Raw genomic sequence first — 25922 nt, 5'->3', positions numbered from 1 at the left:
ACGTTTTCTGGCTGAATTGAGCCCTACTGCATATTCTGAGATGCACTTTCGTCTATCTCCCCAGGGAAAGCTCGTACTTGAAAATTGAAGGCGTTTTTGTGCTTTTCAGACTGTGAGGAGCATGAATATGTGTTTCTTCTGCAAATCTGAGCTCTGTGTCAAAAGTTACGTGTTCTGGCTGAATTGAGCTCTACTGCAAATTCTGAGATGCACTTTGGGATAATTCCTCACGGAAAGCTCTTCCTTGAAACTTGAAGACATTTTTGTGCTTTTCAGACCGTGAGGAGCATGAATATGTGTTTCTTCTGCAAATCTGAGCTCTGTGTCAGGTTACGTTTTCTGGCTCAATTGAACTCTACTGCAAATTCTGAGATGCACTTTGGTCTAACTCCCCAGGGAAAGATCGTACTTGAAAATTGAAGGCGTTTTTGTGCTTTTCAGACCGTGAGGAGCATGAATATGTGTTTCTTGTCCAAATCTGAGCTCTGTGTCAGAAGTTACGTTTTCTGGCTGAATTGAGCCCTACTGCAAATTCTGAGATGCACTTTGGTCTAACTCCCCAAGGAAAGCTCGTAGTTGAAAAATGAAGGCGTTTTTGTGCTTTTCAGACTGTGAGGAGCATGAATATGTGTTTCTTCTGCAAATCTGAGCTCTGTGTCAGGTTACGTTTTCTGGCTCAATTGAACTCTACTGCAAATTCTGAGATGCACTTTGGTCTAACTCCCCAGGGAAAGATCGTACTTGAAAATTGAAGGCGTTTTTGTGCTTTTCAGACCGTGAGGAGCATGAATATGTGTTTCTTGTCCAAATCTGAGCTCTGTGTCAGAAGTTACGTTTTCTGGCTGAATTGAGCCCTACTGCAAATTCTGAGATGCACTTTGGTCTAACTCCCCAGGGAAAGCTCCTACTTGAAAATTGAAGGCGTTTTTGTGCTTTTCAGACTGTGAGGAGCATGAATATGTGTTTCTTCTGCAAATCTGAGCTCTTTGTCAAAAGTTACATTTTCTGGCTGAATTGAGCCCTACTCCCAATTCTGAGATGCACTTTGGTCTTACTCCCCAGGGAAAGCTCTTACTTGAAAATTGAAGGCGTTTTTGTGCTTTTCAAACGTGAGGAGCATGAATATGTGTTTCTTCTCCAAATCTGAGCTCTTTCTCAAAAGTTGCATTGTCTGGCTGAACTGAACTCTACTGCAAATTCTGCGGAGCACTTTAGTCTAACTCCCCAGGGAAAGATCGTACTTGAAAATTGAAGGCGTTTTTGTGCTTTTCAGATCGTGAGGAGCATGAATATGTGTTTCTTCTGCAAATCTGAGTTCTGTGTCAAAAGTTACGTTTTCTAGCTGAATTGAGCCCTACTGCCAATTCTGAGATGCACTTTGGTCTAACTCCCCAGGGAAAGCTCATACTTGAAAATTGAAGGCGTTTTTGTGCTTTTCAGACCGTGAGGAGCATGAATATGTGTTTCTTCTGCAAATCTGAGCTCTGAGTCAAAAGTTACGTTTTCTGGCTGAATTGAGCCCTACTACCAATTCTGAGATGCACATTGGTCTAACTCCCCAGGGAAGGCTCTTACTTGAAAATTGAAGGCGTTTTTGTGCTTTTCAGACCGTGAGGAGCATGAATATGTGTTTCTTCTCCAAATCTGAGCTCTGTTTCAGAAGTTACGTTTTCTGGCTGAATTGAGCCCTACTGCAAATTCTGAGATGCACTTTGGGATAATTCCTCACGGAAAGCTCTTCCTTGAAACTTGAAGACATTTTTGTGCTTTTCAGACCGTGAGGAGCATGAATATGTGTTTCTTCTCCAAATCTGAGCTCTGTGTCAGAAGTTACGTTTTCTGGCTCAATTGAACTCTACTGCCAATTCTAAGATGCACTTTGGTCTAACTCCCCAGGGAAAGATCGTACTTGAAAATTGAAGGCGTTTTTGTGCTTTTCAGACCGTGAGGAGCATGAATATGTGTTTCTTCTCCAAATCTGAGCTCTGTGTCAGAAGTTACGTTTTCTGGCTGAATTGAGCCCTACTGCCAATTCTGAGATGCACTTTGGTCTAACTCCCCAGGGAAAGCTCTTACTTGAAACTTGAAGGCGTTTTTGTGCTTTTCAGACCGTGAGGAGCATGAATATGTGTTTCTTCTGCAAATCTGAGCTCTGAGTCAAAAGTTACGTTTTCTAGCTGAATTGAGCCCTACTACCAATTCTGAGATGCACATTGGTCTAACTCCCCAGGGAAGGCTCTTACTTGAAAATTGAAGGCGTTTTTGTGCTTTTCAGACCGTGAGGAGCATGAATATGTGTTTCTTCTCCAAATCGGAGCTCTGTTTCAGAAGTTACGTTTTCTGGCTGAATTGAGCCCTACTGCCAATTCTGAGATGCACTTTGGTCTAACTCCCCAGGGAAAGCTCTTACTTGAAACTTGAAGGCGTTTTTGTGCTTTTCAGACCGTGAGGAGCATGAATATGTGTTTCTTCTGCAAATCTGAGCTCTTTGTCAAAAGTTACATTTTCTGGCTGAATTGAGCCCTACTGCCAATTCTGAGATGCACATTGGTCTAACTCCCCAGGGAAAGCTCTTCCTTGAAACTTGAAGACCTTTTTGTGCTTTTCAGACCGTGAGGAGCATGAATATGTTTTTTTTCTGCAAATCTGAGCTCTGTGTCAAAAGTTACGTTTTCTGACTGAATTGAGCCCTACTGCATATTCTGAGATGCACTTTGGTCTCTCTCCCCAGGGAAAGCTCGTACTTGAAAATTGAAGGCGTTTTTGTGCTTTTCAGACTGTGAGGAGCATGAATATGTTTTTCTTCTGCAAATCTGACCTCTGTGTCAAAAGTTACGTGTTCTGGCTGAATTGAGCCCTACTGCATATTCTGAGATGCACTTTGGTCTATCTCCCCAGGGAAAGCTCGTACTTGAAAATTGAAGGCGTTTTTGTGCTTTTCAGACTGTGAGGAGCATGAATATGTGTTTCTTCTACAAATCTGAGCTCTGTTTCAGAAGTTACGTTTTCTGGCTTAATTGAGCCCTACTGCCAATTCTGAGATGCACATTGGTCTAACTCCCCAGGAAAAGATCGTACTTGAAAATTGAAGGCGTTTTTGTGCTTTTCAGACCGTGAGGAGCATGAATATGTGTTTCTTCTCCAAATCTGAGCTCTGTGTCAAAAGTTACGTTTTCTGGCTGAATTGAGCCCTACTGCCAATTCTGAGATGCACTTTGGTCTAACTCCCCAGGGAAAGCTCCTACTTGAAAATTGAAGGCGTTTTTGTGCTTTTCAGACTGTGAGGAGCATGAATATGTTTTTCTTCTGCAAATGTGAGCTCTGTGTCAAAAGTTACGTTTTCTGGCTGAATTGAGCCCTACTGCAAATTCTGAGATGCACTTTGGGCTAACTCCTCACGGAAAGCTCTTCCTTGAAACTTGAAGGCGTTTTTGTGCTTTTCAGACCGTGAGGAGCATGAATATGTTTTTCTTCTGCAAATCTGAGCTCTGTGTCAAAAGTTACGTTTTCTGGCTGAATTGAGCCCTACTGCAAATTCTGAGATGCACTTTGGGTTAACTCCTCACGGAAAGCTCTTCCTTGAAACTTGAAGACCTTTTTGTGCTTTTCAGACCGTGAGGAGCATGAATATGTGTTTCTTCTCCAAATCTGAGCTCTGTGTCAGAAGTTACGTTTTCTGGCTGAATTGAACCCTACTGCAAATTGTGAGATGCACTTTGGTCTAACTCCCCAGGGAAAGATCGTACTTTAAAATTGAAGGCGTTTTTGTGCTTTTCAGACCGTGAGGAGCATGAATATGTGTTTCTTCTGCAAATCTGAGCTCTGTGTCAGAAGTTACGTTTTCTGGCTGAATTGAGCCCTACTGCCAATTCTGAGATGCACTTTGGTCTAACTCCCCAGGGAAAGCTCATACTTGAAAATTGAAGGCGTTTTTGTGCTTTTCAGACCGTGAGGAGCATGAATATGTGTTTCTTCTGCAAATCTGAGCTCTGAGTCAAAAGTTACGTTTTCTGGCTGAATTGAGCCCTACTACCAATTCTGAGATGCACATTGGTCTAACTCCCCAGGGAAGGCTCTTACTTGAAAATTGAAGGCGTTTTTGTGCTTTTCAGACCGTGAGGAGCATGAATATGTGTTTCTTCTCCAAATCTGAGCTCTGTTTCAGAAGTTACGTTTTCTGGCTGAATTGAGCCCTACTGCAAATTCTGAGATGCACTTTGGGATAATTCCTCACGGAAAGCTCTTCCTTGAAACTTGAAGACATTTTTGTGCTTTTCAGACCGTGAGGAGCATGAATATGTGTTTCTTCTCCAAATCTGAGCTCTGTGTCAGAAGTTACGTTTTCTGGCTCAATTGAACTCTACTGCCAATTCTAAGATGCACTTTGGTCTAACTCCCCAGGGAAAGATCGTACTTGAAAATTGAAGGCGTTTTTGTGCTTTTCAGACCGTGAGGAGCATGAATATGTGTTTCTTCTCCAAATCTGAGCTCTGTGTCAGAAGTTACGTTTTCTGGCTGAATTGAGCCCTACTGCCAATTCTGAGATGCACTTTGGTCTAACTCCCCAGGGAAAGCTCTTACTTGAAACTTGAAGGCGTTTTTGTGCTTTTCAGACCGTGAGGAGCATGAATATGTGTTTCTTCTGCAAATCTGAGCTCTGAGTCAAAAGTTACGTTTTCTGGCTGAAATGAGCCCTACTGCCAATTCTGAGATGCACTTTGGTCTAACTCCCCAGGGAAAGATCGTACTTGAAAATTGAAGGCGTTTTTGTGCTTTTCAGACCGTGAGGAGCATGAATATGTGTTTCTTCTCCAAATCTGAGCTCTGTGTCAGAACTTACATTTTCTGGCTGAGTTGAACTCTACTGCAAATTCTGAGGTGCACTTTGGTCTAACTCCCCAGGGAAAGATCGTACTTGAAACTTGAAGACATTTTTGTGCTTTTCAGATGGTGAGGAGCATGAATATGTGTTTCTTCTGCAAATCTGAGTTCTGTGTCAAAAGTTACGTTTTCTAGCTGAATTGAGCCCTACTACCAATTCTGAGATGCACATTGGTCTAACTCCCCAGGGAAGGCTCTTACTTGAAAATTGAAGGCGTTTTTGTGCTTTTCAGACCGTGAGGAGCATGAATATGTGTTTCTTCTCCAAATCGGAGCTCTGTTTCAGAAGTTACGTTTTCTGGCTGAATTGAGCCCTACTGCCAATTCTGAGATGCACTTTGGTCTAACTCCCCAGGGAAAGCTCTTACTTGAAACTTGAAGGCGTTTTTGTGCTTTTCAGACCGTGAGGAGCATGAATATGTGTTTCTTCTGCAAATCTGAGCTCTTTGTCAAAAGTTACATTTTCTGGCTGAATTGAGCCCTACTGCCAATTCTGAGATGCACATTGGTCTAACTCCCCAGGGAAAGCTCTTCCTTGAAACTTGAAGACCTTTTTGTGCTTTTCAGACCGTGAGGAGCATGAATATGTGTTTCTTCTGCAAATCTGAGTTCTGTGTCAAAAGTTACGTTTTCTAGCTGAATTGAGCCCTACTACCAATTCTGAGATGCACATTGGTCTAACTCCCCAGGGAAGGCTCTTACTTGAAAATTGAAGGCGTTTTTGTGCTTTTCAGACCGTGAGGAGCATGAATATGTGTTTCTTCTCCAAATCGGAGCTCTGTTTCAGAAGTTACGTTTTCTGGCTGAATTGAGCCCTACTGCCAATTCTGAGATGCACTTTGGTCTAACTCCCCAGGGAAAGCTCTTACTTGAAACTTGAAGGCGTTTTTGTGCTTTTCAGACCGTGAGGAGCATGAATATGTGTTTCTTCTGCAAATCTGAGCTCTTTGTCAAAAGTTACATTTTCTGGCTGAATTGAGCCCTACTGCCAATTCTGAGATGCACATTGGTCTAACTCCCCAGGGAAAGCTCTTCCTTGAAACTTGAAGACCTTTTTGTGCTTTTCAGACCGTGAGGAGCATGAATATGTTTTTTTTCTGCAAATCTGAGCTCTGTGTCAAAAGTTACGTTTTCTGACTGAATTGAGCCCTACTGCCAATTCTGAGATGCACTTTGGTCTAACTCCCCAGGGAAAGCTCCTACTTGAAAATTGAAGGCGTTTTTGTGCTTTTCAGACTGTGAGGAGCATGAATATGTTTTTCTTCTGCAAATGTGAGCTCTGTGTCAAAAGTTACGTTTTCTGGCTGAATTGAGCCCTACTGCAAATTCTGAGATGCACTTTGGGCTAACTCCTCACGGAAAGCTCTTCCTTGAAACTTGAAGACATTTTTGTGCTTTTCAGACCATGAGGAGCATGAATATGTGTTTCTTCTCCAAATCTGAGCTCTGTGTCAGAAGTTACGTTTTCTGGCTGAATTGAGCCCTACTGCAAATTCTGAGATGCACTTTGGGTTAACTCCTCACGGAAAGCTCTTACTTGAAACTTGAAGACCTTTTTGTGCTTTTCAGACCGTGAGGAGCATGAATATGTGTTTCTTCTCCAAATCTGAGCTCTGTGTCAGAAGTTACGTTTTCTGGCTGAATTGAACCCTACTGCAAATTGTGAGATGCACTTTGGTCTAACTCCCCAGGGAAAGATCGTACTTTAAAATTGAAGGCGTTTTTGTGCTTTTCAGACCGTGAGGAGCATGAATATGTGTTTCTTCTGCAAATCTGAGCTCTGTGTCAGAAGTTACGTTTTCTGGCTGAATTGAGCCCTACTGCCAATTCTGAGATGCACTTTGGTCTAACTCCCCAGGGAAAGCTCTTACTTGAAAATTGAAGGTGTTTTTGTGCTTTTCAGACTGTGAGGAGCATGAATATGTGTTTCTTCTCCAAATCTGAGCTCTGTGTCAGAAGTTACGTTTTCTGGCTGAATTGAACTCTACTGCAAATTTTGAGGTGCACTTTGGTCTAACTCCCCAGGGAAAGATCGTACTTGAAACTTGAAGACATTTTTGTGCTTTTCAGACGGTGAGGAGCATGAATATGTGTTTCTTCTGCAAATCTGAGTTCTGTGTCAAAAGTAACGTTTTCTAGCTGAATTGAGCCCTACTGCCAATTCTGAGATGCACTTTGGTCTAACTCCCCAGGGAAAGCTCGTAGTTGAAAAATGAAGGCGTTTTTGAGCTTTTCAGACCGTGAGGAGCATGAATATGTGTTTCTTCTGCAAATCTGAGCTCTGAGTCAAAAGTTACGTTTTCTGGCTGAATTGAACCCTACTGCAAATTGTGAGATGCACTTTGGTCTAACTCCCCAGGGAAAGATCGTACTTTAAAATTGAAGGCGTTTTTGTGCTTTTCAGACCGTGAGGAGCATGAATATGTGTTTCTTCTGCAAATCTCAGCTCTGTGTCAGAAGTTACGTTTTCTGGCTGAATTGAGCCCTACTGCCAATTCTGAGATGCACTTTGGTCTAACTCCCCAGGGAAAGCTCTTACTTGAAACTTGAAGGCGTTTTTGTGCTTTTCAGACCGTGAGGAGCATGAATATGTGTTTCTTCTGCAAATCTGAGCTCTTTGTCAAAAGTTACATTTTCTGGCTGAATTGAGCCCTACTGCCAATTCTGAGATGAACATAGGTCTAACTCCCCAGGGAAAGCTCTTACTTGAAAATTGAAGGTGTTTTTGTGCTTTTCAGAATGTGAGGAGCATGAATATGTGTTTCTTCTCCAAATCTGAGCTCTGTGTCAGAAGTTACGTTTTCTGGCTGAATTGAACTCTACTGCAAATTCTGAGGTGCACTTTGGTCTAACTCCCCAGGGAAAGATCGTACTTGAAACTTGAAGACATTTTTGTGCTTTTCAGACGGTGAGGAGCATGAATATGTGTTTCTTCTGCAAATCTGAGTTCTGTGTCAAAAGTTACGTTTTCTAGCTAAATTGAGCCCTACTGCCAATTCTGAGATGCACTTTGGTCTAACTCCCCAGGGAAAGCTCTTACTTGAAACTTGAAGGCGTTTTTGTGCTTTTCAGACCGTGAGGAGCATGAATATGTGTTTCTTCTGCAAATCTGAGCTCTTTGTCAAAAGTTACATTTTCTGGCTGAATTGAGCCCTACTGCCAATTCTGAGATGCACATTGGTCTAACTCCCCAGGGAAAGCTCTTCCTTGAAACTTGAAGACCTTTTTGTGCTTTTCAGACCGTGAGGAGCATGAATATGTTTTTTTTCTGCAAATCTGAGCTCTGTGTCAAAAGTTACGTTTTCTGACTGAATTGAGCCCTACTGCATATTCTGAGATGCACTTTGGTCTCTCTCCCCAGGGAAAGCTCGTACTTGAAAATTGAAGTCGTTTTTGTGCTTTTCAGACTGTGAGGAGCATGAATATGTTTTTCTTCTGCAAATCTGAGCTCTGTGTCAAAAGTTACGTTTTCTGGCTTAATTGAGCCCTACTGCCAATTCTGAGATGCACATTGGTCTAACTCCCCAGGAAAAGATCGTACTTGAAAATTGAAGGCGTTTTTGTGCTTTTCAGACCGTGAGGAGCATGAATATGTGTTTCTTCTCCAAATCTGAGCTCTGTGTCAGAAGTTACGTTTTCTGGCTGAATTGAGCCCTACTGCCAATTCTGAGATGCACTTTGGTCTAACTCCCCAGGGAAAGCTCTTACTTGAAACTTGAAGGCGTTTTTGTGCTTTTCAGACCGTGAGGAGCATGAATATGTGTTTCTTCTGCAAATGTGAGCTCTGTGTCAAAAGTTACATTTTCTGGCTGAATTGAGCCCTACTGCCAATTCTGAGATGCACTTTGGGTTAACTCCTCACGGAAAGCTCTTCCTTGAAAATTGAAGGTGTTTTTGTGCTTTTCAGACTGTGAGGAGCATGAATATGTGTTTCTTCTCCAAATCTGAGCTCTGTGTCAGAAGTTACGTTTTCTGGCTGAATTGAACTCTACTGCAAATTCTGAGGTGCACTTTGGTCTAACTCCCCAGGGAAAGATCGTACTTGAAACTTGAAGACATTTTTGTGCTTTTCAGACGGTGAGGAGCATGAATATGTGTTTCTTCTGCAAATCTGAGTTCTGTGTCAAAAGTAACGTTTTCTAGCTGAATTGAGCCCTACTGCCAATTCTGAGATGCACTTTGGTCTAACTCCCCAGGGAAAGCTCGTAGTTGAAAAATGAAGGCGTTTTTGAGCTTTTCAGACCGTGAGGAGCATGAATATGTGTTTCTTCTGCAAATCTCAGCTCTGTGTCAGAAGTTACGTTTTCTGGCTGAATTGAGCCCTACTGCCAATTCTGAGATGCACTTTGGTCTAACTCCCCAGGGAAAGCTCTTACTTGAAACTTGAAGGCGTTTTTGTGCTTTTCAGACCGTGAGGAGCATGAATATGTGTTTCTTCTGCAAATCTGAGCTCTTTGTCAAAAGTTACATTTTCTGGCTGAATTGAGCCCTACTGCCAATTCTGAGATGAACATAGGTCTAACTCCCCAGGGAAAGCTCTTACTTGAAAATTGAAGGTGTTTTTGTGCTTTTCAGACTGTGAGGAGCATGAATATGTGTTTCTTCTCCAAATCTGAGCTCTGTGTCAGAAGTTACGTTTTCTGGCTGAATTGAACTCTACTGCAAATTCTGAGGTGCACTTTGGTCTAACTCCCCAGGGAAAGATCGTACTTGAAACTTGAAGACATTTTTGTGCTTTTCAGACGGTGAGGAGCATGAATATGTGTTTCTTCTGCAAATCTGAGTTCTGTGTCAAAAGTTACGTTTTCTAGCTGAATTGAGCCCTACTGCCAATTCTGAGATGCACTTTGGTCTAACTCCCCAGGGAAAGCTCTTACTTGAAACTTGAAGGCGTTTTTGTGCTTTTCAGACCGTGAGGAGCATGAATATGTGTTTCTTCTGCAAATCTGAGCTCTTTGTCAAAAGTTACATTTTCTGGCTGAATTGAGCCCTACTGCCAATTCTGAGATGCACATTGGTCTAACTCCCCAGGGAAAGCTCTTCCTTGAAACTTGAAGACCTTTTTGTGCTTTTCAGACCGTGAGGAGCATGAATATGTTTTTTTTCTGCAAATCTGAGCTCTGTGTCAAAAGTTACGTTTTCTGACTGAATTGAGCCCTACTGCATATTCTGAGATGCACTTTGGTCTCTCTCCCCAGGGAAAGCTCGTACTTGAAAATTGAAGTCGTTTTTGTGCTTTTCAGACTGTGAGGAGCATGAATATGTTTTTCTTCTGCAAATCTGAGCTCTGTGTCAAAAGTTACGTTTTCTGGCTTAATTGAGCCCTACTGCCAATTCTGAGATGCACATTGGTCTAACTCCCCAGGAAAAGATCGTACTTGAAAATTGAAGGCGTTTTTGTGCTTTTCAGACCGTGAGGAGCATGAATATGTGTTTCTTCTCCAAATCTGAGCTCTGTGTCAGAAGTTACGTTTTCTGGCTGAATTGAGCCCTACTGCCAATTCTGAGATGCACTTTGGTCTAACTCCCCAGGGAAAGCTCTTACTTGAAACTTGAAGGCGTTTTTGTGCTTTTCAGACCGTGAGGAGCATGAATATGTGTTTCTTCTGCAAATGTGAGCTCTGTGTCAAAAGTTACGTTTTCTGGCTGAATTGAGCCCTACTGCCAATTCTGAGATGCACTTTGGGTTAACTCCTCACGGAAAGCTCTTCCTTGAAAATTGAAGGTGTTTTTGTGCTTTTCAGACTGTGAGGAGCATGAATATGTGTTTCTTCTCCAAATCTGAGCTCTGTGTCAGAAGTTACGTTTTCTGGCTGAATTGAACTCTACTGCAAATTCTGAGGTGCACTTTGGTCTAACTCCCCAGGGAAAGATCGTACTTGAAACTTGAAGACATTTTTGTGCTTTTCAGACGGTGAGGAGCATGAATATGTGTTTCTTCTGCAAATCTGAGTTCTGTGTCAAAAGTAACGTTTTCTAGCTGAATTGAGCCCTACTGCCAATTCTGAGATGCACTTTGGTCTAACTCCCCAGGGAAAGCTCGCAGTTGAAAAATGAAGGCGTTTTTGAGCTTTTCAGACCGTGAGGAGCATGAATATGTGTTTCTTCTGCAAATCTCAGCTCTGTGTCAGAAGTTACGTTTTCTGGCTGAATTGAGCCCTACTGCCAATTCTGAGATGCACTTTGGTCTAACTCCCCAGGGAAAGCTCTTACTTGAAACTTGAAGGCGTTTTTGTGCTTTTCAGACCGTGAGGAGCATGAATATGTGTTTCTTCTGCAAATCTGAGCTCTTTGTCAAAAGTTACATTTTCTGGCTGAATTGAGCCCTACTGCCAATTCTGAGATGAACATAGGTCTAACTCCCCAGGGAAAGCTCTTACTTGAAAATTGAAGGTGTTTTTGTGCTTTTCAGACTGTGAGGAGCATGAATATGTGTTTCTTCTCCAAATCTGAGCTCTGTGTCAGAAGTTACGTTTTCTGGCTGAATTGAACTCTACTGCAAATTCTGAGGTGCACTTTGGTCTAACTCCCCAGGGAAAGATCGTACTTGAAACTTGAAGACATTTTTGTGCTTTTCAGACGGTGAGGAGCATGAATATGTGTTTCTTCTGCAAATCTGAGTTCTGTGTCAAAAGTTACGTTTTCTAGCTGAATTGAGCCCTACTGCCAATTCTGAGATGCACTTTGGTCTAACTCCCCAGGGAAAGCTCTTACTTGAAACTTGAAGGCGTTTTTGTGCTTTTCAGACCGTGAGGAGCATGAATATGTGTTTCTTCTGCAAATCTGAGCTCTTTGTCAAAAGTTACATTTTCTGGCTGAATTGAGCCCTACTGCCAATTCTGAGACGCACATTGGTCTAACTCCCCAGGGAAAGCTCTTCCTTGAAACTTGAAGACCTTTTTGTGCTTTTCAGACCGTGAGGAGCATGAATATGTTTTTTTTCTGCAAATCTGAGCTCTGTGTCAAAAGTTACGTGTTCTGGCTTAATTGAGCCCTACTGCATATTCTGAGATGCACTTTGGTCTATCTCCCCAGGTAAAGCTCGTACTTGAAAATTGAAGGCGTTTTTGTGCTTTTCAGACTGTGAGGAGCATGAATATGTGTTTCTTCTACAAATCTGAGCTCTGTTTCAGAAGTTACGTTTTCTGGCTTAATTGAGCCCTACTGCCAATTCTGAGATGCACATTGGTCTAACTCCCCAGGAAAAGATCGTACTTGAAAATTGAAGGCGTTTTTGTGCTTTTCAGACCGTGAGGAGCATGAATATGTGTTTCTTCTCCAAATCTGAGCTCTGTGTCAGAAGTTACGTTTTCTGGCTGAATTGAGCCCTACTGCCAATTCTGAGATGCACTTTGGTCTAACTCCCTAGGGAAAGCTCTTACTTGAAACTTGAAGGCGTTTTTGTGCTTTTCAGACCGTGAGGAGCATGAATATGTGTTTCTTCTGCAAATGTGAGCTCTGTGTCAAAAGTTACGTTTTCTGGCTGAATTGAGCCCTACTGCAAATTCTGAGATGCACTTTGGGTTAACTCCTCACGGAAAGCTCTTCCTTGAAACTTGAAGACCTTTTTGTGCTTTTCAGACCGTGAGGAGCATGAATATGTGTTTCTTCTCCAAATCTGAGCTCTGTGTCAGAAGTTACGTTTTCTGGCTGAATTGAACCCTACTGCAAATTGTGAGATGCACTTTGGTCTAACTCCCCAGGGAAAGATCGTACTTTAAAATTGAAGGCGTTTTTGTGCTTTTCAGACCGTGAGGAGCATGAATATGTGTTTCTTATGCAAATCTGAGCTCTGTGTCAGAAGTTACGTTTTCTGGCTGAATTGAGCCCTACTGCCAATTCTGAGATGCACTTTGGTCTAACTCCCCAGGGAAAGCTCTTACTTGAAAATTGAAGGTGTTTTTGTGCTTTTCAGACTGTGAGGAGCATGAATATGTGTTTCTTCTCCAAATCTGAGCTCTGTGTCAGAAGTTACGTTTTCTGGCTGAATTGAACTCTACTGCAAATTCTGAGGTGCACTTTGGTCTAACTCCCCAGGGAAAGATCGTACTTGAAACTTGAAGACATTTTTGTGCTTTTCAGACGGTGAGGAGCATGAATATGTGTTTCTTCTGCAAATCTGAGTTCTGTGTCAAAAGTAACGTTTTCTAGCTGAATTGAGCCCTACTGCCAATTCTGAGATGCACTTTGGTCTAACTCCCCAGGGAAAGCTCGTAGTTGAAAAATGAAGGCGTTTTTGAGCTTTTCAGACCGTGAGGAGCATGAATATGTGTTTCTTCTGCAAATCTGAGCTCTGAGTCAAAAGTTACGTTTTCTGTCTGAATTGAACCCTACTGCAAATTGTGAGATGCACTTTGGTCTAACTCCCCAGGGAAAGATCGTACTTTAAAATTGAAGGCGTTTTTGTGCTTTTCAGACCGTGAGGAGCATGAATATGTGTTTCTTCTGCAAATCTCAGCTCTGTGTCAGAAGTTACGTTTTCTGGCTGAATTGAGCCCTACTGCCAATTCTGAGATGCACTTTGGTCTAACTCCCCAGGGAAAGCTCTTACTTGAAACTTGAAGGCGTTTTTGTGCTTTTCAGACCGTGAGGAGCATGAATATGTGTTTCTTCTGCAAATCTGAGCTCTTTGTCAAAAGTTACATTTTCTGGCTGAATTGAGCCCTACTGCCAATTCTGAGATGAACATAGGTCTAACTCCCCAGGGAAAGCTCTTACTTGAAAATTGAAGGTGTTTTTGTGCTTTTCAGACTGTGAGGAGCATGAATATGTGTTTCTTCTCCAAATCTGAGCTCTGTGTCAGAAGTTACGTTTTCTGGCTGAATTGAACTCTACTGCAAATTCTGAGGTGCACTTTGGTCTAACTCCCCAGGGAAAGATCGTACTTGAAACTTGAAGACATTTTTGTGCTTTTCAGACGGTGAGGAGCATGAATATGTGTTTCTTCTGCAAATCTGAGTTCTGTGTCAAAAGTTACGTTTTCTAGCTGAATTGAGCCCTACTGCCAATTCTGAGATGCACTTTGGTCTAACTCCCCAGGGAAAGCTCTTACTTGAAACTTGAAGGCGTTTTTGTGCTTTTCAGACCGTGAGGAGCATGAATATGTGTTTCTTCTGCAAATCTGAGCTCTTTGTCAACAGTTACATTTTCTGGCTGAATTGAGCCCTACTGCCAATTCTGAGATGCACATTGGTCTCACTCCCCAGGGAAAGCTCTTCCTTGAAACTTGAAGACCTTTTTGTGCTTTTCAGACCGTGAGGAGCATGAATATGTTTTTTTTCTGCAAATCTGAGCTCTGTGTCAAAAGTTACGTTTTCTGACTGAATTGAGCCCTACTGCATATTCTGAGATGCACTTTGGTCTCTCTCCCCAGGGAAAGCTCGTACTTCAAAATTGAAGGCGTTTTTGTGCTTTTCAGACTGTGAGGAGCATGAATATGTGTTTCTTCTCCAAATCTGAGCTCTGTGTCAGAAGTTACGTTTTCTGGCTGAATTGAGCCCTACTGCCAATTCTGAGATGCACTTTGGTCTAACTCCCCAGGGAAAGCTCTTACTTGAAACTTGAAGGCGTTTTTGTGCTTTTCAGACCGTGAGGAGCATGAATATGTGTTTCTTCTGCAAATCTGAGCTCTGTGTCAAAAGTTACGTTTTCTGGCTGAATTGAGCCCTACTGCCAATTCTGAGATGCACTTTGGTCTAACTCCCCAGGGAAAGCTCCTACTTGAAAATTGAAGGCGTTTTTGTGCTTTTCAGACTGTGAGGAGCATGAATATGTTTTTCTTCTGCAAATGTGAGCTCTGTGTAAAAAGTTACGTTTTCTGGCTGAATTGAGCCCTACGGCAAATTCTGAGATGCACTTTGGGCTAACTCCTCACGGAAAGCTCTTCCTTGAAACTTGAAGACATTTTTGTGCTTTTCAGACCGTGAGGAGCATGAATATGTGTTTCTTCTCCAAATCTGAGCTCTGTGTCAGAAGTTACGTTTTCTGGCTAAATTGAACTCTGCTGCAAATTCTGAGATGCACTTTGGTCTAACTCCCCAGGGAAAGCTCTTACTTGAAACTTGAATGTGTTTTTGTGCTTTTCAGACCGTGAGGAGCATGAATATGTGTTTCTTCTGCAAATCTGAGCTCTGAGTCAAAAGTTACGTTTTCTGGCTTAATTGAGCCCTACTACCAATTCTGAGATGCACATTGGTCTAACTCCCCAGGGAAGGCTCTTACTTGAAAATTGAAGGCGTTTTTGTGCTTTTCAGACCGTGAGGAGCATGAATATGTGTTTCTTCTCCAAATCTGAGCTCTGTGTCAGAAGTTACGTTTTCTGGCTGAATTGAACTCTACTGCAAATTCTGAGATGCACTTTGGTCTAACTCCCCAGGGAAAGCTCTTACTTGAAACTTGAAGGCGTTTTTGTGCTTTTCAGACCGTGAGGAGCATGAATATGTTTTTCTTCTGCAAATCTGAGCTCTGTGTCAAAAGTTACGTTTTCTGGCTGAATTGAGCCCTACTGCAAATTCTGAGATGCACTTTGGGTTAACTCCTCACGGAAAGCTCTTCCTTGAAACTTGAAGACCTTTTTGTGCTTTTCAGACCGTGAGGAGCATGAATATGTGTTTCTTCTCCAAATCTGAGCTCTGTGTCAGAAGTTACGTTTTCTGGCTGAATTGAACCCTACTGCAAATTGTGAGATGCACTTTGGTCTAACTCCCCAGGGAAAGATCGTACTTTAAAATTGAAGGCGTTTTTGTGCTTTTCAGACCGTGAGGAGCATGAATATGTGTTTCTTCTGCAAATCTGAGCTCTGTGTCAGAAGTTACGTTTTCTGGCTGAATTGAGCCCTACTGCCAATTCTGAGATGCACTTTGGTCTAACTCCCCAGGGAAAGCTCTTACTTGAAAATTGAAGGTGTTTTTGTGCTTTTCAGACTGTGAGGAGCATGAATATGTGTTTCTTCTCCAAATCTGAGCTCTGTGTCAGAAGTTACGTTTTCTGGCTGAATTGAACTATACTGCAAATTCTGAGGTGCACTTTGGTCTAACTCCCCAGGGAAAGATCGTACTTGAAACTTGAAGACATTTTTGTGCTTTTCAGACGGTGAGGAGCATGAATATGTGTTTCTTCTGCAAATCTGAGTTCTGTGTCAAAAGTAACGTTTTCTAGCTGAATTGAGCCCTACTGCCAATTCTGAGATGCACTTTGGTCTAACTCCCCAGGGAAAGCTCGTAGTTGAAAAATGAAGGCGTTTTTGAGCTTTTCAGACCGTGAGGAGCATGAATATGTGTTTCTTCTGCAAATCTGAGCTCTGAGTCAAAAGTTACGTTTTCTGGCTGAATTGAACCCTACTGCAAATTGTGAGATGCACTTTGGTCTAACTCCCCAGGGAAAGATCGTACTTTAAAATTGAAGGCGTTTTTGTGCTTTTCAGACCGTGAGGAGCATGAATATGTGTTTCTTCTGCAAATCTCAGCTCTGTGTCAGAAGTTACGTTTTCTGGCTGAATTGAGCCCTACTGCCAATTCTGAGATGCACTTTGGTCTAACTCCCCAGGGAAAGCTCTTACTTGAAACTTGAAGGCGTTTTTGTGCTTTTCAGACCGTGAGGAGCATGAATATGTGTTTCTTCTGCAAATCTGAGCTCTTTGTCAAAAGTTACATTTTCTGGCTGAATTGAGCCCTACTGCCAATTCTGAGATGAACATAGGTCTAACTCCCCAGGGAAAGCTCTTACTTGAAAATTGAAGGTGTTTTTGTGCTTTTCAGACTGTGAGGAGCATGAATATGTGTTTCTTCTCCAAATCTGAGCTCTGTGTCAGAAGTTACGTTTTCTGGCTAAATTGAACTCTACTGCAAATTCTGAGGTGCACTTTGGTCTAACTCCCCAGGGAAAGATCGTACTTGAAACTTGAAGACATTTTTGTGCTTTTCAGACGGTGAGGAGCATGAATATGTGTTTCTTCTGCAAATCTGAGCTCTTTGTCAAAAGTTACGTTTTCTGGCTGAATTGAGCCCTACTTCGAATTCTGAGATGCACTTTGGTCTAACTCCCCAGGGAAAGCTCGTAGTTGAAAAATGAAGGCGTTTTTGTGCTTTTCAGACCGTGAGGAGCATGAATATGTTTTTCTTCTGCAAATCTGAGCTCTGTGTCAAAAGTTACGTTTTCTGGCTGAATTGAGCCCTACTGCAAATTCTGAGATGGACTTTGGGTTAACTCCTCACGGAAAGCTCTTCCTTGGAACTTGAAGACCTTTTTGTGCTTTTCAGACCGTGAGGAGCATGAATATGTGTTTCTTCTCCAAATCTGAGCTCTGTGTCAGAAGTTACGTTTTCTGGCTGAATTGAACCCTACTGCAAATTCTGAGATGCACTTTGGTCTAACTCCCCAGGGAAAGCTCTTACTTGAAACTTGAAGGCGTTTTTGTGCTTTTCAGACCGTGAGGAGCATGAATATGTGTTTCTTCTCCAAATCTGAGCTCTGTGTCAAAAGTTACGTTTTCTGGCTGAATTGAGCCCTACTGCAAATTCTGAGATGCACTTTGGGTTAACTCCTCACGGAAAGCTCTTCCTTGAAACATGAAGACCTTTTTGTGCTTTTCAGACCGTGAGGAGCATGAATATGTGTTTCTTCTCCAAATCTGAGCTCTGTGTCAGAAGTTACGTTTTCTGGCTGAATTGAACCCTACTGCAAATTGTGAGATGCACTTTGGTCTAACTCCCCAGGGAAAGATCGTACTTTAAAATTGAAGGCGCTTTTGTGCTTTTCAGACCGTGAGGAGCATGAATATGTGTTTCTTCTGCAAATCTGAGCTCTTTGTCAAAAGTTACATTTTCTGGCTGAATTGAGCCCTACTGCCAATTTTGAGATGCACATTGGTCTAACTCCCCAGGGAAACCTCTTCCTTGAAACTTGAAGACCTTTTTGTGCTTTTCAGACCGTGAGGAGCATGAATATGTGTTTCTTCTCCAAATCTGAGCTCTGTGTCAGAAGTTACGTTTTCTGGCTGAATTGAACCCTACTGCAAATTGTGAGATGCACGTTGGTCTAACTCCCCAGGGAAAGATCGTACTTTAAAATTGAAGGCGTTTTTGTGCTTTTCAGACCGTGAGGAGCATGAATATGTGTTACTTCTGCAAATCTGAGCTCTGTGTCAGAAGTTACGTTTTCTGGCTGAATTGAGCCCTACTGCCAATTCTGAGATGCACTTTGGTCTAACTCCCCAGGGAAAGCTCTTACTTGAAACTTGAAGGCGTTTTTGTGCTTTTCAGACCGTGAGGAGCATGAATATGTGTTTCTTCTCCAAATCTGAGCTCTGTGTCAGAAGTTACGTTTTCTGGCTTAATTGAACCCTACTGCAAATTGTGAGATGCACTTTGGTCTAACTCCCCAGGGAAAGATCGTATTTTAAAATTGAAGGCGTTTTTGTGCTTTTCAGACCGTGAGGAGCATGAATATGTGTTTCTTCTCCAAATCTGAGCTCTGTGTCAGAAGTTACGTTTTCTGGATGAATTGAACTCTACTGCAAATTCTGAGATGCACTTTGGTCTAACTCCCCAGGGAAAGCTCTTACTTGAAACTTGAAGGCGTTTTTGTGCTTTTCAGACCGTGAGGAGCATGAATATGTGTTTCTTCTCCAAATCTGAGCTCTGTGTCAAAAGTTACGTTTTCTGGCTGAATTGAGCCCTACTGCCAATTCTGAGATGCACTTTGGTCTAACTCCCCAGTGAAAGCTCGTAGTTGAAAAATGAAGGCGTTTTTGAGCTTTTCAGACCGTGAGGAGCATGAATATGTGTTTCTTCTACAAATCTGAGCTCTGTTTCAGAAGTTACGTTTTCTGGCTTAATTGAGCCCTACTGCCAATTCTGAGATGCACATTGGTCTAACTCCCCAGGGAAAGCTCTTACTTGAAAATTGAAGGCGTTTTTGTGCTTTTCAGTCTGTGAGGAGCATGAATATGTGTTTCTTCTGCAAATCTGAGCTCTTTGTCAAAAGTTACGTTTTCTGGCTGAATTGAGCCCTACTTCGAATTCTGAGATGCACTTTGGTCTAACTCCCCAGGGAAAGCTCGTAGTTGAAAAATGAAGGCGTTTTTGTGCTTTTCAGACCGTGAGGAGCATGAATATGTTTTTCTTCTGCAAATCTGAGCTCTGTGTCAAAAGTTACGTTTTCTGGCTGAATTGATCCCTACTGCAAATTCTGAGATGCACTTTGGGTTAACTCCTCACGGAAAGCTCTTCCTTGAAACTTGAAGACCTTTTTGTGCTTTTCAGACCGTGAGGAGCATGAATATGTGTTTCTTCTCCAAATCTGAGCTCTGTGTCAGAAGTTACGTTTTCTGGCTGAATTGAACCCTACTGCAAATTGTGAGATGCACTTTGGTCTAACTCCCCAGGGAAAGATCGTACTTTAAAATTGAAGGCGTTTTTGTGCTTTTCAGACCGTGAGGAGCATGAATATGTGTTTCTTCTGCAAATCTGAGCTCTTTGTCAAAAGTCACATTTTCTGGCTGAATTGAGCCCTACTGCCAATTCTGAGATGCACATTGGTCTAACTCCCCAGGGAAAGCTCCTCCTTGAAACTTGAAGACCTTTTTGTGCTTTTCAGACCGTGAGGAGCATGAATATGTGTTTCTTCTCCAAATCTGAGCTCTGTGTCAGAAGTTACGTTTTCTGGCTGAATTGAACCCTACTGCAAATTGTGAGATGCACTTTGGTCTAACTCCCCAGGGAAAGATCGTACTTTAAAATTGAAGGCGTTTTTGTGCTTTTCAGACCGTGAGGAGCATGAATATGTGTTTCTTCTGCAAATCTGAGCTCTGTGTCAGAAGTTACGTTTTCTGGCTGAATTGAGCCCTACTGCCAATTCTGAGATGCACTTTGGTCTAACTCCCCAGGGAAAGCTCTTACTTGAAACTTGAAGGCGTTTTTGTGCTTTTCAGACCGTGAGGAGCATGAATATGTGTTTCTTCTCCAAATCTGAGCTCTGTGTCAGAAGTTACGTTTTCTGGCTGAATTGAACCCTACTGCAAATTGTGAGATGCACTTTGGTCTAATTCCCCAGGGAAAGATCGTACTTTAAAATTGAAGGCGTTTTTGTGCTTTTCAGACCGTGAGGAGCATGAATATGTGTTTCTTCTGCAAATCTGAGCTCTGTGTCAGAAGTTACGTTTTCTGGCTGAATTGAGCCCTACTGCCAATTCTGAGATGCACATTGGTCTAACTCCCCAGGGAAAGCTCTTACTTGAAAATTGAAGGTGTTTTTGTGCTTTTCAGACCGTGAGGAGCATGAATATGTGTTTCTTCTCCAAATCTGAGCTCTGTGTCAGAAGTTACGTTTTCTGGCTGAATTGAACTCTACTGCAAATTCTGAGATGCACTTTGGTCTAACTCCCCAGGGAAAGCTCTTACTTGAAACTTGAACGCGTTTTTGTGCTTTTCAGACCGTGAGGAGCATGAATATGTGTTTCTTCTCCAAATCTGAGCTCTGTGTCAAAAGTTACGTTTTCTGGCTGAATTGAGCCCTACTGCCAATTCTGAGATGCACTTTGGTCTAACTCCCCAGTGAAAGCTCGTAGTTGAAAAATGAAGGCGTTTTTGAGCTTTTCAGACCGTGAGGAGCATGAATATGTGTTTCTTCTACAACTCTGAGCTCTGTTTCAGAAGTTACGTTTTCTGGCTTAATTGAGCCCTACTGCCAATTCTGAGATGCACTTTGGGTTAACTCCTCACGGAAAGCTCTTCCTTGAAACTTGAAGACCTTTTTGTGCTTTTCAGACCGTGAGGAGCATGAATATGTGTTTCTTCTGCAAATCTGAGCTCTTTGTCAAAAGTTACGTTTTCTGGCTGAATTGAGCCCTACTTCGAATTCTGAGATGCACTTTGGTCTAACTCCCCAGGGAAAGCTCGTAGTTGAAAAATGAAGGCGTTTTTGTGCTTTTCAGACCGTGAGGAGGATGAATATGTGTTCTGCAAATCTGAGCTCTTTGTCAAAAGTTACATTTTCTGGCTGAATTGAGCCCTACTGCCAATTCTGAGATGCACATTGGTCTAACTCCCCAGGGAAAGCTCTTCCTTGAAACTTGAAGACCTTTTTGTGCTTTTCAGACCGTGAGGAGCATGAATATGTGTTTCTTCTCCAAATCTGAGCTCTGTGTCAGAAGTTACGTTTTCTGGCTGAATTGAACCCTACTGCAAATTGTGAGATGCACTTTGGTCTAACTCCCCAGGGAAAGATCGTACTTTAAAATTGAAGGCGTTTTTGTGCTTTTCAGACCGTGAGGAGCATGAATATGTGTTACCTCTGCAAATCTGAGCTCTGTGTCAGAAGTTACGTTTTCTGGCTGAATTGAGCCCTACTGCCAATTCTGAGATGCACTTTGGTCTAACTCCCCAGGGAAAGCTCTTACTTGAAACTTGAAGGCGTTTTTGTGCTTTTCAGACCGTGAGGAGCATGAATATGTGTTTCTTCTCCAAATCTGAGCTCTGTGTCAGAAGTTACGTTTTCTGGCTGAATTGAACCCTACTGCAAATTGTGAGATGCACTTTGGTCTAACTCCCCAGGGAAAGATCGTACTTTAAAATTGAAGGCGTTTTTGTGCTTTTCAGACCGTGAGGAGCATGAATATGTGTTTCTTCTCCAAATCTGAGCTCTGTGTCAGAAGTTACGTTTTCTGGCTGAATTGAACTCTACTGCAAATTCTGAGATGCACTTTGGTCTAACTCCCCAGGGAAAGCTCTTACTTAAAACTTGAAGGCGTTTTTGTGCTTTTCAGACCGTGAGGAGCATGAATATGTGTTTCTTCTCCAAATCTGAGCTCTGTGTCAAAAGTTACGTTTTCTGGCTGAATTGAGCCCTACTGCCAATTCTGAGATGCACTTTGGTCTAACTCCCCAGTGAAAGCTCGTAGTTGAAAAATGAAGGCGTTTTTGAGCTTTTCAGACCGTGAGGAGCATGAATATGTGTTTCTTCTACAAATCTGAGCTCTGTTTCAGAAGTTACGTTTTCTGGCTTAATTGAGCCCTACTGCCAATTCTGAGATGCACATTGGTCTAACTCCCCAGGGAAAGCTCTTACTTGAAAATTGAAGGCGTTTTTGTGCTTTTCAGTCTGTGAGGAGCATGAATATGTTTTTCTTCTGTAAATCTGAGCTCTGTGTCAAAAGTTACGTTTTCTGGCTGAATTGAGCCCTACTGCAAATTCTGAGATGCACTTTGGGCTAACTCCTCACGGAAAGCTCTTCCTTGAAACTTGAAGACCTTTTTGTGCTTTTCAGACCGTGAGGAGCATGAATATGTGTTTCTTCTCCAAATCTGAGCTCTGTGTAGAAGTTACGTTTTCTGGCTGAATTGAACCCTACTGCAAATTGTGAGATGCACTTTTTTCTAACTCCCCAGGGAAAGATTGTACTTTAAAATTGAAGCTGTTTTTGTGCTTTTCAGACCGTGAGGAGCATGAATATGTGTTTCTTCTGCAAATCTGAGCTCTGTGTCAGAAGTTACGTTTTCTGGTTGAATTGAGCCCTACTGCCAATTCTGAGATGCACTTTGGTCTAACTCCCCAGGGAAAGCTCTTACTTGAAACTTGAAGGCGTTTTTGTGCTTTTCAGACCGTGAGGAGCATGAATATGTGTTTCTTCTGCAAATCTGAGCTCTTTGTCAAAAGTTACGTTTTCTGGCTGAATTGAGCCCTACTTCCAATTCTGAGATGCACTTTGGTCTAACTCCCCAGGGAAAGCTCGTAGTTGAAAAATGAAGGCGTTTTTGTGCTTTTCAGACCGTGAGGAGCATGAATATGTGTTTCTTCTGCAAATCTGAGCTCTGTTTCAGAAGTTACGTTTTCTGGCTTAATTGAGCCCTACTTCCAATTCTGAGATGCACATTGGTCTAACTCCCCAGGGAAAGCTATTACTTGAAAATTGAAGGCGTTTTTGTGCTTTTCAGTCTGTGAGGAGCATGAATATGTTTTTCTTCTGCAAATCTGAGCTCTGTGTCAAAAGTTACGTTTTCTGGCTGAATTGAGCCCTACTGCAAATTCTGAGATGCACTTTGTCTAACTCCTCACGGAAAGCTCTTCCTTGAAACTTGAAGACCTTTTTGTGCTTTTCAGACCGTGAGGAGCATGAATATGTGTTTCTTCTCCAAATCTGAGCTCTGTGTCAGAAGTTACGTTTTCTGGCTGAATTGAACCCTACTGCAAATTGTGAGATGCACTTTGGTCTAACTCCCCAGGGAAAGATCGTACTTGAAAATTGAAGGCGTTTTTGTGCTTTTCAGACCGTGAGGAGCATGAATATGTGTTTCTTCTCCAAATCTGAGCTCTGTGTCAGAAGTTACGTTTTCTGGCTGAATTGAACCCTACTGCAAATTGTGAGATGCACTTTGGTCTAACTCCCCAGGGAAAGATCGTACTTGAAAATTGAAGGCGTTTTTGTGCTTTTCAGACCGTGAGGAGCATGAATATGTGTTTCTTCTTCAAATCTGAGCTCTGTGTCAAAAGTTACGTTTTCTGGCTGAATTGAGCCCTACTGCCAATTCTGAGATGCACATTGCTCTAACTCCCCAGGGAAAGCTCTTACTTGAAAATTGAAGGCGTTTTTGTGCTTTTCAGACCGTGAGGAGCATGAATATGTGTTTCTTCTTCAAATCTGAGCTCTGTGTCAAAAGTTACGTTTTCTGGCTGAATTGAGCCCTACTGCCAATTCTGAGATGCACTTTGGTCTAACTCCCCAGGGAAAGCTCCTACTTGAAACTTGAAGACCTTTTTGTTCTTTTCAGACCGTGAGGAGCATGAATATGTGTTTCTTCTCCAAATCTGAGCTCTGTGTCAGAAGTTACGTTTTCTGGCTGAATTGAACCCTACTGCAAATTGTGAGATGCACTTTGGTCTAACTCCTCACGGAAAGCTCTTCCTTGAAAATTGAAGGCGTTTTTGTGCTTTTCAGACTGTGAGGAGCATGAATATGTGTTTCTTCTCCAAATCTGAGCTCTGTGTCAGAAGTTACGTTTTCTGGCTGAATTGAACTCTACTGCAAATTCTGAGGTGCACTTTGGTCTAACTCCCCAGGGAAAGATCGTACTTGAAACTTGAAGACATTTTTGTGCTTTTCAGACGGTGAGGAGCATGAATATGTGTTTCTTCTGCAAATCTGAGTTCTGTGTCAAAAGTTACGTTTTCTAGCTGAATTGAGCCCTACTGCCAATTCTGAGATGCACTTTGGTCTAACTCCCCAGGGAAAGCTCTTACTTGAAACTTGAAGGCGTTTTTGTGCTTTTCAGACCGTGAGGAGCATGAATATGTGTTTCTTCTGCAAATCTGAGCTCTTTGTCAAAAGTTACATTTTCTGGCTGAATTGAGCCCTACTGCCAATTCTGAGACGCACATTGGTCTAACTCCCCAGGGAAAGCTCTTCCTTGAAACTTGAAGACCTTTTTGTGCTTTTCAGACCGTGAGGAGCATGAATATGTTTTTTTTCTGCAAATCTGAGCTCTGTGTCAAAAGTTACGTGTTCTGGCTTAATTGAGCCCTACTGCATATTCTGAGATGCACTTTGGTCTATCTCCCCAGGTAAAGCTCGTACTTGAAAATTGAAGGCGTTTTTGTGCTTTTCAGACTGTGAGGAGCATGAATATGTGTTTCTTCTACAAATCTGAGCTCTGTTTCAGAAGTTACGTTTTCTGGCTTAATTGAGCCCTACTGCCAATTCTGAGATGCACATTGGTCTAACTCCCCAGGAAAAGATCGTACTTGAAAATTGAAGGCGTTTTTGTGCTTTTCAGACCGTGAGGAGCATGAATATGTGTTTCTTCTCCAAATCTGAGCTCTGTGTCAGAAGTTACGTTTTCTGGCTGAATTGAGCCCTACTGCCAATTCTGAGATGCACTTTGGTCTAACTCCCTAGGGAAAGCTCTTACTTGAAACTTGAAGGCGTTTTTGTGCTTTTCAGACCGTGAGGAGCATGAATATGTGTTTCTTCTGCAAATGTGAGCTCTGTGTCAAAAGTTACGTTTTCTGGCTGAATTGAGCCCTACTGCAAATTCTGAGATGCACTTTGGGTTAACTCCTCACGGAAAGCTCTTCCTTGAAACTTGAAGACCTTTTTGTGCTTTTCAGACCGTGAGGAGCATGAATATGTGTTTCTTCTCCAAATCTGAGCTCTGTGTCAGAAGTTACGTTTTCTGGCTGAATTGAACCCTACTGCAAATTGTGAGATGCACTTTGGTCTAACTCCCCAGGGAAAGATCGTACTTTAAAATTGAAGGCGTTTTTGTGCTTTTCAGACCGTGAGGAGCATGAATATGTGTTTCTTATGCAAATCTGAGCTCTGTGTCAGAAGTTACGTTTTCTGGCTGAATTGAGCCCTACTGCCAATTCTGAGATGCACTTTGGTCTAACTCCCCAGGGAAAGCTCTTACTTGAAAATTGAAGGTGTTTTTGTGCTTTTCAGACTGTGAGGAGCATGAATATGTGTTTCTTCTCCAAATCTGAGCTCTGTGTCAGAAGTTACGTTTTCTGGCTGAATTGAACTCTACTGCAAATTCTGAGGTGCACTTTGGTCTAACTCCCCAGGGAAAGATCGTACTTGAAACTTGAAGACATTTTTGTGCTTTTCAGACGGTGAGGAGCATGAATATGTGTTTCTTCTGCAAATCTGAGTTCTGTGTCAAAAGTAACGTTTTCTAGCTGAATTGAGCCCTACTGCCAATTCTGAGATGCACTTTGGTCTAACTCCCCAGGGAAAGCTCGTAGTTGAAAAATGAAGGCGTTTTTGAGCTTTTCAGACCGTGAGGAGCATGAATATGTGTTTCTTCTGCAAATCTGAGCTCTGAGTCAAAAGTTACGTTTTCTGTCTGAATTGAACCCTACTGCAAATTGTGAGATGCACTTTGGTCTAACTCCCCAGGGAAAGATCGTACTTTAAAATTGAAGGCGTTTTTGTGCTTTTCAGACCGTGAGGAGCATGAATATGTGTTTCTTCTGCAAATCTCAGCTCTGTGTCAGAAGTTACGTTTTCTGGCTGAATTGAGCCCTACTGCCAATTCTGAGATGCACTT

This window comes from Pantherophis guttatus, chromosome 2 (genome assembly GCF_059756535.1).
Source record: "Pantherophis guttatus breed Tessera chromosome 2, ASM5975653v1, whole genome shotgun sequence".
NCBI lineage: Eukaryota > Metazoa > Chordata > Lepidosauria > Squamata > Colubridae > Pantherophis > Pantherophis guttatus.
Note: the sequence above shows the minus strand (reverse complement) of the source record.